We start from the raw sequence: 12,232 nt of genomic DNA, 5'->3' as shown, positions 1-12,232 counted from the left end.
CTAATTTTGTACTCCTCTTTTAATAGATTAGATATATTTTCATTTTAAATATAATATATATGTATATATTATATTTTAAAAATTCTAATAAATCTGTGTAATATTTAAACAATAACTTAATGTATTTTAAGTTATCGTTTAGAAATGAAAATAAATAAATTATATCCTATTTTATCTACTTTTATAGTCATGATCCTGTTAAAATATAATTATTATACTAAAATAAATATGATAAAATTATATTCAATTGATAAATTTATAAATTTTATTTTCATAAATATAAAACTATTTATTTAAAATATAATATGATGATAGAACGACTTAAAATTAACAAACTATATAATACATATCTAAAAATTAACATATCTTACACTTTTATATATACAATAATAAATTACCTAAAATGAATAAGCATAAAAATATTGGTAAAAAGAAATCCAGTTTTAAAATACGGGTCAGAATTTTGCATAAATTAAATACAAAATATTTTTTAAATATATTTTCTCATGAATATATTAATTTGCTTAATAACTAAATGCAAATACAATAACATAAATATATAATAAGAAGCAGCAAATACATAAGGTTTAAACAATTAATTACTTATAACATGTAAATTATAAAATTATTGTTTTTGAAATAGTTATATAAATATTTAAGTACATGATTAACTTTAAAAATATATACCACTTATGTTTTAAAACAATAATTTATGTATAGAAAAGTGAAAACAAACACCCGTGCGGTTGCACGGGTCAAAATCTAGTATATATTAAAAGAGGAATATTACAACATTTGAGGTAGCCATGTGTCATCACCATAATGATTCTTATAATCATTAGAGAAATATGTTGGTCCATATAAATATGTAATAAGCTTTTTATTAAGCTAGCTATAAATTAATTATTAATTTTTTCAATTCTTTCATTAAATAATTTTGAATAATAAAGATTAATGATTTTTGTTTTCAATATATCACAATTAATGATTTTGAATAATAAAGATTTAATACAAATTAGTATACCCCTCTATCATTTTTTGTTTAACTTTAAATTAGTATATGTTATATATATATATTTTAAATGTCTCACATTGAATTTTTTATGATCCATAGTTTAAATTTTTTTTATAACAAGATACAAATGATTACAAAATCATATAATTAAGAAGTCTCATCTATTAATATTAAGATTAAAAAAAAAAATATATATATATCTTTTAAATTAAACTATATACCATAGAAATTTTAATCAATTTTTAAATTTGCTTTGAACAATTTTATATTGCTTTGAACATTTTTTTGATAAAAGTTTTGAACAAATACTGATAACTTAATATTTAAATTTTAAATTTTTCATTGAATGTTTTTAAAAATTACAAATTACTAAACTTTTAAACATCACAAAATGAAATTTTTGTTATCAGTGATTTAAAGTTTTTTGATATAAAAGGATACAAATCATCGAAAAACCCAAATGAGTAGAACACATATCAATATAAAAATATACTCTATATATATATATGTATGTGTATATTATTTAAATTTAACTATATGCGATATAAAATTAAAAAACAATATTTTTTTTGATTAATAAAATTTATTTACATATTCACACCAATTTAATTATATGTCATAGTTATTGAATTTTTAATTATCCAATATATATATATATATATATATATATACAATGTTCATTCCGCGCAAGGCGCAGATTTTAACCTAGTAGAATATAATTAGTTAAAACACTAAACAACATTAAAGTTTTCCATAGAAATATGAAAGCGTCATTTATATAAAATAGAACTAAAATTTTAAAACGTCAATTAAAATGAAATAGAATGAGTAATTAGGAAGGTAAATTATGAAGTCCCAATCTTTTTATATGTATTTTTTGTTATAAACTGTAGTCACAAATATTTATAAGGTAAATTTTTTAATAAATATAAATTTGAAGGATCCAATATTTTTGCCCTATGGTCTAGAAACATTTTGAGGACATGTGCACGCTGATGGTTTTTAGCACTGCTTGAATATTTTCCGTATAGTCTCATTTTCTTTGTTTTTCGTATTCTAGCTTTACGCTGGTTGTTTTTCCAAAGTTTTCGGCGATACTTTGTTTTCCTCCAGCATTTTTAGTCGAGATATTTATTTTGCTCTGATTTTCGCTGTAATAGTTATCGTAGATTGTTCGACAGGTTGTAAAGTAAATTTCTTTTAAGGGGTCTTTTCCAAAATAGATTTAACCAAATAAAATGATTTATCTCTATCTAGAAAAAATAACCGTGTAGGCAATGGACGTGATTGTAGCTTGTTGTGATGCGGAAAATCACTTCAATTGTTAAAAATGTGGAACAATCATTCTATTATCAATGTATTAGCAATTCCTAATCTAATTTTGGTGTGGATTTCAACTTTGATTTCTCTTAAAGTCATATCTGTTAGATTATATTTTCTAATGGTGTAGATGTATTTTTCAAGAGCTTATTTTGATTTTCCGGTTACTAAAAGTATTAGAAGGCATTAGGTCGGAGTTTTGAAATGTTCAAATCAAAATCTAATCTTTTAAATTTTGAACAAAACTTTCAATATTAAAACACTTTAAAAATGACGATTTTAAGCACAAGAGTATTTTGGTCTCAAAGGCTGTAGGAAAAGGTTATCATCACTCCATGCGGAGTTGGACTGCTTTTTGTGCCTTATTTAAAGTATTTAGGGATTACATCAACGAGATTTAAAATGGATTTCTTGGATCTGTTAGAGATGATCCATAACCCAATAGGTTGCCCAGCCTTTTTCCTCTGAGTTGACGATTTTTGAGAGCTTATACGGCGCTGGTTTACAAGGTTTTTGGTTTATATCCCACCTAGATCACGAGATATTAGATTCGACTCACTTGCGAAAGTGGCTCGTTCGAGAGATTCTCTTTTCTCTCACATAAGTCAGAAAGAGGCGGGTGGATACGCTCCCCGAAATGGTCTGCTACCACGCTTCCAAGTGAACTAGCAAAGTAGAAAACCGACAAAAAAACTATAGAAAGATGTTATAAATATTCAATAGTATCTTACTAAATATACATATAAGTCAAATTCTGTATGATATTCATATATATATATATATATATATATGATATTCATATATATATATATATATATTCTTCTTAAATGTACAAAAAATATTTTAAAATATAATTCTGAAAGTTTTCAAATTTTTGTGAAGATATTATATATATTTATCAATATCTTCTTAAATTTTAAGAGGATATCATACTTATTCAGCAATGTTATCCTAAATATTTATATAACTCAAATTTATGAAGTTATCATAAATATTTATGATTTTTTTCTAAACTTTCTTTTTATGAAAGATCGTCATTTAAAAAAAGTAAAAAATCAAAAAAATATATTTAAATATTTCTTTAATTAATATATCTGTAAGAAATGGTATACTTAATATTTATCCATTTAATGAAACTTTTTTTTCATTTAATGAAACTTATTTTGGTCATATGCTAGTTTAGGAACAAAAAAATGCTTTGAGACTATTTGAATAATAAACCAAAATTGAAAACTATAGGACGTAGACCAAAACCAGTTTAAAACCAGTTCTAAACCAGGTAGTTACTCGACTGAAATGAAACGGAATGCGTAAAGCCACAGAAGAGGAAAGCGAGACCGCCGTCACACCGCAAGATGGCAGGCCGTTTTTATATGATAATAATATTTTAGAAGTTAAGATACTTAAGCATATACTTTTATTACAAAAGTGATATTAATAAATAAAAGTATTACATTAAACCAATTCTAATGTATTTGCCATTTTTTCATCTATAATAGAGATGTAATCTGGTTCAATGTACTTTTCTAAAATAATAATCTCAAAATATAGAGTAAAAATACAAAAAATGTTATTTTTTCCTTTGTGAATAGAAATAAAAATAACAATATCTATTTACAAAAAAAAAAGAAATAGAGATGAGATGGAGTAGTTTTATCTCTAAATGCTCTTATAAAAGAAAATATATAAGTGGATTTGAGATACTTTTATAACATTGTAGTTATGCATTTTTGCAGGGGCGGATCTACAGGCAAGGTGAATGGGGCACATGCCCCATACTATGTTAGAAAGTTTATAATTGGTTGATGTTTTATTAATTTATTTGTTGAGTTTCCTATAGATTGTGCCCTATGCAATGTTGAAATCAATTGTCATGTTTTTACGGATTTATTTGTTGAGTTGCGTGTATATATATATATATATATATTAAATTTCATGTATATATGAGTATACTTACTAATAATTCTTATGGTATTGTTCTTGATGTTCTCTGCACCTTTTTTTCATTTTAACTTTTTGTTTTTTTCAACGTTTATTCTTTTTCAAATTATATCATTTCACTTTTTACTTTTCTATGTAATGTTGTGTATTTAGTTTTTTATGACCGATTATAATTTGTATGTTATGCGTCTGTAGTTTTATTAAAACTAATTTTATTCAATTGCTTTTTTACTTTTTTGTAGAATAGAAGGCCACAAACAAATTTAAAATTAGAGTTATCAAATAATGAGCTAAAAATCAAAATAATAATTAAAAAATATTTGAATTCTTGAATGACAACCATATTTGAACAATATTAGCAGTAGACTAACCAAAAGAATTTCAAAAAAAAAAAACAAATAATACCGAGGTTATGATTCCTAAATCCATACTTCATCTGTTTCTGAAAGTAAGATTTTCTAAAAGTGTTCACGTTTATTAAGAATTCAATAAATGTTTATAATTTAATTTTTTTTACTTTATTACACATTTTCTAATAACTTTCACTAATGAAATTTAATCAATTCAAATATTTTTATTTAATGTTTCTTAAAAATATAAAAAACTAGTGGTATTCCGACGCTACGCGCCGGGTTCGTATGTTTTATTTTCTAATGAATTCAAAATTATTTGTAATCATGGAATCACCGGTATCTCTAAATAAGCTCTTACATCGTATGTGTCTATTCTTTTACCTGCTTCATATGATGTTGTTAGGAGATGTTACATTTGATGGTAGATACGGATTTCTAGCAAACTGTGATTATGTTATGTTGTTTTGTAGTTGTGGGTATTCTTTCTTCTCGTTGTTCATTGGCATATATAGTTGTTTCAACTAAATAGTAAAATAGTAATTTGTTTTTTGAGAGGTTGCATTATGCAATTAATGTGCTATATCTTCAAAAGTATTTCTGTTTCTAAATTTCCAACGTTGTTCTTTATATTGTTTTGGTGCTGATTTTGAATTGTAAATTTATTATAATGGACTAATTATAGATGTATTTTAGGTCAATAGATGTGTAATTTCATAGTTATATAGTTATAATGAGTATTTTTATTTTTATATAGTTTAATGAATATATTGATACGTTCGTCATTCTATTGTTTTTAATTTTGTATCTTTCAATTCATTTGTTTTGACATGTTTTTGACATGATTATTTTATTATCAGTGGTAAGTTTCCTATCACATTGACCTAAAAAAAGCTTACTATGACATTATATTTATATCATATTTTACTATGACATTTATTTATTTATGGTTTTCTAGCCATTATGTTTGGATTAATTATAGATTTATTTTAGGTCAATAGATGTGTAATTTCATAGTTGTACAATTACAATGAGTATTTTTATTTTTATATAGTTTAATGAATATATTGACACGTTCGTCATTCTATTGTTTTTAATTTTGTATCTTTGAATTCATTTGTTTTGACATGTTTTTACATGATTATTTTATTATCAATGGTAAGTTTCCTATCACATTGACGACAAAAAAAGCTTACTATGACATTATATTTTATCATATTTTACTATGATATTTATTTATTCATGGTTTTCTAACCATTATGTTTGGACTAATTATAGATTTATTTTAGATTAATAGATGTGTAATTTCATAGTTGTACAGTTATAATGAGTATTTTTATTTTTATATAATTTAATGAATATATTGACACGTTCGTCATTCTATTGTTTTTAGTTTTGTATCTTTCAATTCATTTGTTTTGACATGTTTTTACATGATTATTTTATTATTAGTGGTAAGTTTCCTATCACATTGACGACAAAAAAAAATCTTACTATGACATTATATTTATATCATATTTTACTATGATATTTATTTATTTATGGTTTTCTAGCCATTATGTTTTTCATAGCTATGAGTAAATAATTTATGTTGTTGATTTTTTTTTTAAAGAATACCTAAATAATGTAAATTATTCTTCTTTAATATTTTATTTAGTCTAGTTTTTGTTATACTACACTACTAATATAAATCTCCTGCACTCCGAGGCAAACGTGCAGCTAAATCGACGGTCGGACCACTACCGTTAGATTGATAGATGATAATGTTCTCCTGCTTTGCTCCATAGTTCTCTTCCAGACATTTGTAAGCAACTTTGATATCAGCTTAAGTATTTTGTTCGCTGGGCTGCAACAAAACAGAGATTTATATTAGCAGTGTAGATGGGCCAACATAGCTAAAGAGAGGCTTAGGATCTGTGGTTAAGTCTGCAACCCTAAACTTTCCGAAGATTATCAGCTTCAACAAAATGAAAGCACAAAACTCTGCATCTGGAAGCTTCAAATCTACTTGAACAAATCCAGAAAAAAGAGCAACAAAAAAAAATCAAAACTTTCTCAGGAATATATGTGCTTTGAAATTCAAAAGGGAAGAAAGAACTGACCCCAACAAATCCATAAGCATAATTTTGTCTGAGAATGATTAAGAGGACAGATGAAAAAGTATGCTAAACGTATTGATCAACACAAGAACAGCTGGTGAAAGGTGATCATTTATCTCCTGAATCTACTGATATTAAGCTCCATATATGACAATCAATCATTTATCTACTGAATTCACAAGATCTATATGAATAAAGGTGATGGATTTTCAGGACATAAACCTCTTCATCAAGAAGGAACATGTCCACTCCCATCAGCTCTCCTCCCTTTGGGGTTTCCCAGAATCGTAGAAGACGCGTGACGACCGTATGGAACAACGACCAGTGCTAACATTAGAAAAAGGTTTTGTAAGCCACTATTGATGCATGTTTCCTTGTAAGAAGGAGATGATACTCTGTTGAAACAACTTGATCTGAAGATTTCTGAGACGTTATTTATAGAATTTATTTTTTAGGGTTTTCATCTGGACTTTTGAGAAGGAGTCAATTGAATAAATTGTAGTGGGAAAGATCGAAGGACCAATCAAATGGTGAGAAAAAAAGACAAACTCTCATCGTCAAGGCAAAGCGTTACAGATCTGAAACCGTAGCGTCGGAAGATTTCAGAGATCGTGAACAGTGCAGGGGAACGGCAGAAGGAGAGTTCTGAGTAGTTGGGCTTTGTGAATATTGGACATTGCCATCCTAAAAATAAGGCCCATTTTTGAGAATATTTTTTTCAGATTTCGGGAAAGTGGTAGGTTGAGCGCTGACGTGGCGCAATTTGCCCATCTCTCTGTGCTGACGTGGCGCAAGGAGGAAGGACTCAAGCCAACTTTATTGTATAAGATTACCTAAATATATTGAAAATTTATGTTTGTGGACCAAGTAAAAAATCTAAAACATCTTACTTTCTTTCGGAAATGGAGGGAGTACTTTTTTTATGCTTGAGCATTGTTCCATAATCAAATTCTAAAACATAATTTTTAATTCAAAAAAAAAATTCTAAAACATATTACAACTATTAGTTTAAATTTTTTTTCATCAGAAAGATTATTTGTGCCACATACAATTTTTTTGCATGGGTCCGCCCCTGTATGTTTGCCGATGATATCATGCATTATTGTGTATTTAGAGCATACATGGTGATGGTATCTCCGTAATGTAAAAGAGTTTCTCTACAAAGATACTCTTCTGCTTATCTATACTTTTTTTTTTTCATTTTAAATTATTTTTTTGGTTGAGAAGCTATGGTAAGAGATTACCACTGCACTGTTCTCTATAATTTATAAATCTTAAAACTGGTGGATTCTGAAACATCCTTGGAAGCCCAACGCAAAGCAAACATTAATACAGCGACATGTTCTTCCTAACGAAAGATATCATGCATTATTGGAGCACTTCTAAACTCTATTTAATAATGGAAAATAGAATGATGTTAGAGATGCCCTAAAAAAGTAAAAAAAAAAAAAAAAGTAGAAATAACAAAATTTCTAAAAAAGTGTATGAGTTCTTATGGGTAGTATCCTCTTGCATGCAATTTTCAGATCGCTTTAAAAAGCTTACAAATGAAGATAGTATGTTGTATTTTCTTCTATCTGTGCTCAAGTGGTGTTTAAACCTGGTCTTGGTGTTTACTATTGGTTAGAGGAAAGTTGGCTGGTTCTCGGATACTGAAGCGAAGAGGTTTAAACGGTAGTAAGATGTCTTCGGTTATGGCTAAATCCCTCATGGCTATGTCGTTGGAGGAATAAGGTGTTCTTTTTGTCAAGCCGGATGTGCCTGAATGTTGTTCTAGTGAAAATAATTATCTATCATTTGGTAGGTGCTTAATCATGCTTGTCAAAAATGCCTAGTTTAATTCTTGATATACCAAGCAAGTGGCAAAAAAATATGGCTCTGAATACTTACAAACTGCACCGCAGTTATAGTAAAAAAAATATCAACATACCTATATATCTATATGTTTTTGTTACTAATACAATTGCACCGCATTAGTTCTGCATGTGTCATTTGGACGCTATAACTTGACAAAAAATTTATTATGTGTAAGTACCTCGGTTTTTGTTTGATATTTGTAATAGAAAAAAACATTATTCTTCACCAAAATATCAGTCTCTTTCTCAAATATTTATTCTCTATCTATAGAGTTGTGGGTTTGTATATTTATAATGGATACGATGATGACAAATTCAATTGAAGACATTAATCAGATAGAAAAATAAAAATACAGCTATTTAGATAATTTCTAGACCTTTTCTTGAGAAAAGTTGGTGATAATCTAGATCAATAGAATGATCGTAGCTTCTAATCTAGAGATGGCGAAAGATGGAAGTAGGCATGGGCATTCGGGGGGGGGGAGAGGGTTAGGGCATCGGTTTCGTTTCTGTCTATTCGGATTTTCGGTATTATGTTCATAAGTCTCATTCGGATTTTACTAATTATAGGGTCGTTCCGGTTCGATTCCTTCCGGATTCGGTTCGGATCAGATTTTAACCAATGTCTCAAATCGTCAAAAATATTTTTTTAACCTGAAAATTTGACAATTGTTTTTCAAAATATATAAATTGTTCATAAATCTAATTAAAATGAGTTAAAATATTTAAATTAACTAAAAAGTATTCAAAATAAAAAATAAGACAAACTATAAAAATCTTTCCAATACTATAAATATCGAACTTACCTTAATATATACAAAAACATTAACATATTTAGCTAATTTTGGATATCTTCAGAAATAGGTTCGGATTTTGGTTTGGTTTAGGTTATAACCAAACTCCAAAGTACTAAGCTCATAAGTTCCATTCAGATATTTTTGTATAATGGTTTGGATCCGGTTTTGGTGTTCCTGGTTCGGGTTTAGATAGATACTTCGGTTTGGGTAAAAATCCTAGGCCTAGATAGAAGGTTGCATGTGATGGCTCATAGTTTTGATATTTTAGTGCTTTGAGTTGTATCATCTGTGTGCATTTGGGGTTAGGTCACGATTAAAAATTTGAGTATTTGTACTCCCTACACACAACTTCCCCCCTATTTGCACTCCATACCTTATTTCCCTTCAATTTTTTTTCCCCCATCACTATCATTTTCCTCCAATTCAATGGTATCCCACTCTTTTGAGTATATTGAGCTAATTTGCTCTAAAAATTTTTGGGAACACCAAAAAGAAAAATGCACAACTAAAAAATGTTGGACCAAATTATAATAATTTTAAAGACCTAAAATGTAAAAACAAAGAATACATAAAGACACATGATCGACAAACCTTCTTTCGACGTATCATAATAAAACAAAAAATATACTTTATATATACTCTTAATTATCAATAGAAAACGTTCTTAAATTGTTAAAACAGAAATTGAAGTACGCATTTACCCCCCCCCCCCCCCCCCCCCCCCCCTCCCAGAAAATTAAAAAAATAAACTGATTGACCTTTTATAAGACAAAAAGGTCGGAAAGTTGAAAAGACATGTGATTAACAAGGTAATCCACTAATATACGTAATTAGGACTTTAATATAGTGATTATCAACAAGAAGATTAAATAATGGGTTAGAACATTAAACGATTCGTCCGGCGTTAGCTTGGAGGCTTGGTTAAGCTACTTGCTTGACGTGATTCTCCACGACCCACCATGACCAGTCATCTTCTTATACCCCTTTGTGTGGGATCCACATGTCTCCCCCTTCGGTACAGTCTCATAAATTTAATTGAATTTGTTTCTTAAAAAAATAAAATAATTCGTTTGTTTCTTATTGTCACCAATCTCGTAAGTCGTTAGAGAAACAATTCAATAGCATTTAGTACGATAATACTGGTCAATAACTCTATCTCAAAATAATTCTTTTTTTTTTGGTTAAACGGAATATATCTCAAATAGATGTATATCCATCATTTTTAAAAAAATATATGTATCTCATATGAACTTTTATATGTGTTTTGCATATGATATGGTTATGCAGTAGGAGGTGACTCATCAAAACGTTAATGACAGAAAAATAAGGAGCAAAATAAAAATCACATTTATGTTGAAACACTATTGTTTTTATTATTAATTTTTCATCGCTTCCCAACCAACACATACAAACAATATAACTTTATAAATTAATAATGTTAAAACAACAATAATTTATTAAGTAAGAGAATTATTAATTAAATATTTTTCATATTTATAATTTTAAATTTTTTTCATCATATTATATATATATATATATATGTGTGTATTGTTCATACTTTACAAAGTTAAATTTCATTTAATTATTAGATTATTTGATATTTTCTCTATCTTGAATATTTATCACAGAAATTAAATTTATTTTATATGTAACTATATTTTGATTTTAATATTAACTTTTTAATTTTAAATTATTAAATTAGATACAGTAATATTATCTAATCTATATATTCAGAGTGGCCACCAATGTATTGAATTGGAGTTTTTGTTTCATCTTTTAATTTATGAGATCAAAATTTTCTCTTTACTATCAACCATATTATCATCAGGCAATTAAGATTAAATATTAAAAGTCATTGTACTTGTGGATTTAAAAGTAGGGAGAATCGCCAAAAATGACTCAAAACTTAATTTTGAATACAAAAATATACTTCAAATTCAATCAAATGTAAAAGTAACTCAAAAGGCTAGTAACATTATAACAACCTCCTTATGACCAAACAAAAATCATGTATTGAGTTTTACTATTATAATCTACCATGTGAAAAGACTTACAAAAAATAATTTCTTAAAATAATTTAAACTTTTTATAAAAACATATTCTGATGGGAAAGAAATTGAAATCATGTAATAATAAACATTTCTAAATAATGTAAATTTAGTTTTACTAAAATTGAATTATTTCAACTTAGATGAGTGAATGTACTCCTTGGTTTAGGGTTTGGTGACATATGTTATAATATTGTTGATATTTCTAGGATTAGATTTTTGAAATCTTATCTTTTTTTTTTTTGAATTTGATTTATATATGTAGGGCTGGGCAAATAAACCGAACCCGAAAACCTGAACCGAATCCGATCCGATAAAAATGAATCCGAACCGATCCGAATCCGGCGTAAATACCGAATGGATCTTATTTTATGGTATTTCGGGTTATGGGTATTATCCGAACCGAACCCGAATTTAAATGGATATCCGATAGAACCCGAAACATTCAAAACCTCAAAAAGATCTTGTACCAAACATGATCTCAATTCCTAATATGTATCCAAAATACACTAAAAAATATTGAACATCTAAAATACTTATCTATTACATGAAGGTTGGTGGTTCTATTACATGAAGGTTGATGGTTAAAGATGGTCGTTGAATCTTGAAGTATTTAGATTTTGATTTTGTTTTCGTTTAACAATATTTCTCATTTCATGAGAACTTGGTTTTCGTTTTATGCTTTTATTTATTTGGTTTTTTTTTATCAGTAAATATGTTTACTTTTCCTTTGATTTTGAATGATACGGTTGATGTTCCTTATTTTTGAATCGATTTTACTTAAGTTTTGGTTACAAAATAGGTAC

At 27.4% G+C, this 12,232-nt stretch overlaps 2 long non-coding RNA genes across 3 annotated transcripts; one reads left to right on the top strand and one right to left on the bottom strand.

The window, feature by feature from the left end:
- Nucleotides 1–800: 800 nt before the first annotated feature.
- Nucleotides 801–6,638, bottom strand: LOC103852395. Its single transcript, XR_004454739.1, has 2 exons — nucleotides 6,560–6,638; nucleotides 801–6,472 (listed from the first exon to the last, which is right to left on the bottom strand). It is a non-coding gene; the product is annotated as an uncharacterized LOC103852395 (long non-coding RNA).
- Nucleotides 6,565–8,926, top strand: LOC103852394. Of its 2 annotated transcripts, none has more exons than XR_629913.2 (2): nucleotides 6,565–6,829; nucleotides 6,939–8,926. It is a non-coding gene; the product is annotated as an uncharacterized LOC103852394 (long non-coding RNA). The 2 variants fall into 2 exon arrangements; XR_629914.2 differs by having other exon boundaries at nucleotides 6,748–6,829; nucleotides 6,924–8,926.
- The last annotated feature ends 3,306 nt before the right edge of the window (nucleotides 8,927–12,232 follow it).

The sequence above is a fragment of the Brassica rapa genome, chromosome A02 (assembly GCF_000309985.2).
Source record: "Brassica rapa cultivar Chiifu-401-42 chromosome A02, CAAS_Brap_v3.01, whole genome shotgun sequence".
Taxonomy (NCBI): domain Eukaryota; kingdom Viridiplantae; phylum Streptophyta; class Magnoliopsida; order Brassicales; family Brassicaceae; genus Brassica; species Brassica rapa.
This window is presented reverse-complemented; position numbering and strand designations above follow the sequence as displayed.